The following is a 3,666-nucleotide window of genomic DNA, read 5'->3' on the forward strand; positions in this document are numbered from 1 at the left end:
TCACAATTAAGCATGCCAAAGGAGAAGCTGTACATCTCAAACCCAACCTTTGCTGACCTTCTATAATCCCATTTCTTTAAGCTTTTTTTTTTTAAACAAGAGAAAGTAGTCAAATACATGTTGGTAAATGGTAAATCCTAGCTGTCCGTAATATATGTTGATAAATGGTGAATGTTGACTGTCCATATCCACATAGAAATACAGTGTAATGTCTTAGCCCAATATACAGAGAAAGGAGGGAAAATCTGGATGTCTATGCACTACTACATACTATACTACACCGGGGCCTACCACACTCCAGCTTCTAGCAGGGCTAAGAGAGCAGATGGTTTTTCTTTTTCCCACAGACACAGTGGTGTTGATCCCATCAAGTTTTGTTGAGACAGGAGGGGATAAATGTGAATTTAGAACAGAAATGTGTAGAGATTCTTTCCCACTGTTTTTTGCTCAAGGTATTCCCCTGCCCTTCCCAAATAAGTTGAGAACCATAGTATAAAGGGAAAGAAAAGGGACTTCAAAAAACAGGGCAAATGAGCACAAGAGGAAAAAGAAAAAAAAAAAAAAAAGACTGCAACTTGCTCTGAGGGTCTGAAGAAAATTAAAAAAGAAAGCTTAGAACCTTTAGTGTTCCATTAGTCAGCTTCTCCTTCCTTCCCCTCATCATCACCTTCATCTTTACCTTCATCTTCATCTCCTTCTTCATCAATATGCTCCAGTCCTTCCTCTTTGTCATCATCTTCTTCTCCTTCCCCTTCATCATCCATATCAGGAGCCACGTGCTACTCTAATGGGTTTGACCAGATATCATCTCTGATGACCTCTCTTAATTGGTGTGCACCTGCGTCAGAGTTCTGGTCAGGGAACCAGTGAAGAAGCTCTCTGGTTCCTCATGCTGCCTCTTCCTGCTGGCTTGACTCTGTGTTTGCCTTGAACATTTCCTTGACCACTTTCCAGATTTCCGTTTGATTTCAGTGGACTTTGAAAATGGATCACTACTCTCATTCAGATGAAGTTCTTTGGGCAGAATTTTATTTTCAAAGCAAGGGTTTTCATCAAAATAAAAATCTCTTCTGTAACCTGATTTAATATCTTCACATTCTGTCATTTCAACTCTTGTCAAATAAGGCAGCACCTCCTCCTCCTCCTCTCTAAGCAGCAGACACTTGTGGATGGTTGACAAATGTTGTTACCCCAGAATTTTGGATTTTGGCAATCAAGTATGACCTCTTCTGAAAAAATTGTTTGGCGGAGTTTGTTATACTTTGGCTCTACTTTCAAAATCTCACTAGCTTGCCGTTTCATTTTGTACTCCATCAACATGTTCAATCACTTCTTGCTGTTCTTTTTCTCCCTTCAGGAAGTGCTGAGTGGTTGTTGCCTCCAACTTGGGGTCAGGAGGCAGTCTCAGTTTCTTCTGTTGAGGGGGAGTGAAGACTGGCATTTGGGGGCCATGCTGCTAGGAAAGTCAGTGAAACAAGGGCTGGAAGAGGCTTTAATTACTCCAGATATGTGTTTTTAATTTTTTTTTAATTTTATTTTTTTTAAGTTATCTCTATGCCTAACATGGGGCTTGAACTCATGATCAAGAGTTGCATGCTCTTCCGACTCAGCCAGTCAGGCACCCCAGATATATATATTTTTTAACAAGGAAATATAATATCCCAGATGCTGAAACCCAGAAATAAGCATGGCTAACATTTTAATGCATAGTTTGTCAACTTGAATACACTTTTAAGTCTTTGAATTACCATGTAGTCAGATCACCCAACTATTCTGTCTAGAAGAAAGGCAGATGCTGAGAGGGCCAACTACCAGGTTAATGACCTCCCCAACTACTCTCCATGTCCAGGAAGGCTCTGAGGGACCATATCAATCAGTCTCCAAACCCTTGCAAGAGGTTTTGTCCTGGTTGTTAAATCTCCCCATTTGTCTCCAGTCAAACATTATTCCAGTATTGGCTACTTGGCCCCAGATCATCAAGTGACAGGCAGAATATAAATATACAATAAAAAGGAAAGGACCTCCCAAATTTCTGAAAGGAGAAAAACAACTTTCACTAAGGCTAACTCAGTGCAGCAGCTGGTCTAGTTCAGTGAGGAAGTACATACTCTGAACATGTGGGCACCATATTTTGAAAATTCAGTTCATGCTGAAGAAATTTACATCTACCCAGGAGGAAAAATAATGTCTCTTGTTAGATTTTACAAAGTCCAACACTTGAAAATGTATGTCCATGGATATGTCCCGACTCAATGTCCATATAAAATATACACAAATTTGCATATTTTAAGAACATTTACTAGAAAATTATATCTTAACTATAAGTAGTAACCTCAGAGAGAATTTAATAAATAATTAAGGTTATAATTTAAGAACTAAATAAGATAAAAAAAGCCATTGCTCAAAAATAAAAAGTTCTTAGAAATTAAAAATATGGTAGTTTAAGCAGAAATTTGATAAACATAGTGAAGTATAAAGTCTAAGAATTTGCTGAGGAAAAGAAATAAATACAAGTAGAATGAAAACATGAAAGAAAGGCTGAAGTGTAAAGTGTAAATCCAAGCGGCTAATGTCCAATGACGAGATGCTCCAGAGAGAACAGACAAAATGAAAGGAAAACATACACAAAAAATTTTTTTAAAATTTCTTGGTTGAAAGACATGAGTCTCTAGACTGAAGAAAGAGAGAAGAAAATGCTGTAATGCCAGACACAGTAAATGAAAAATGAACCTCAGTCACAGAAGGATAAAATTTTAGAATATCAAAGATTTTGTTAATGTTTTTATTTAAATTTCAGTTCATTAACGTATTATGTAATATTAGTTTCAGGTGTCAATTTAGTGATTCAACACTTCTATACAACACCTGGTGCTCCTCACAAGTGCACTCGTTTATCCCCAGCACCTATTTCCCCCATTCCCCACGCACCCCCCCAGTCCCCGCCCACTTCCCCTTTGGGAACCAGCATTTTGTTCACTATAGTTAAGTGTCTATTTCGTGGTTTGCCTCTCTCTCTTTTCTTTTCCCCATATGCTCATTTGGTTTTTTTCTTAAATTCCACATATGACTGAAATTATATAGTATTTGTCTTTCTCTGACTTATTTCACTTAGTATAATATGGTCTAGCTCTATCCACATTGTTGTAAATGGCAAGATTTCATTCTTTTTTATGACTGAATAATATTCATATATATGTATGTGTGTGTGTATATATATATATACACATATATACATATGTATACATATATACATATATGTATGTATACATATGTATATATGTGTATATATATATATATATATATATACCCAATCATCAGAGGATGGACACTTGGGCTGTTTCTGTACTTTGGCTATTATAGATCATGCTGATATAAACACTGGAGTTCACGTATCAATATTAATTAGTATTTTTCTATCCTTTGTGTAAATAAATACCTAGTAGCGCAATTGCTGTAGGATAGTTCTATTTTTAACTTTTTGAGGTGCTTCCATGCTGTTTTCCAGAGTGGCTATACCAGTTTGCATCCCCACCAAGACATTCCATGCTCATGGATTAGAAGAACAAATATTGTTAAAATGTCTATACTACCCAAAGCAATCTACACATTTAATGCAATCCTTATCAGAATATCAGAGGTTTTTTAAAATCTAAACATTTTCAGAGA

The 3,666-nt window shown here is 36.6% G+C and overlaps 1 pseudogene; it reads right to left on the bottom strand.

The window, feature by feature from the left end:
• Positions 1-632: 632 nt before the first annotated feature.
• On the bottom strand, positions 633-1,452 carry LOC125098189 (protein SET-like; annotated as a pseudogene).
• Between the last annotated feature and the right edge of the window lie 2,214 nt (positions 1,453-3,666).

This window comes from Lutra lutra, chromosome 1 (genome assembly GCF_902655055.1).
Source record: "Lutra lutra chromosome 1, mLutLut1.2, whole genome shotgun sequence".
NCBI lineage: Eukaryota > Metazoa > Chordata > Mammalia > Carnivora > Mustelidae > Lutra > Lutra lutra.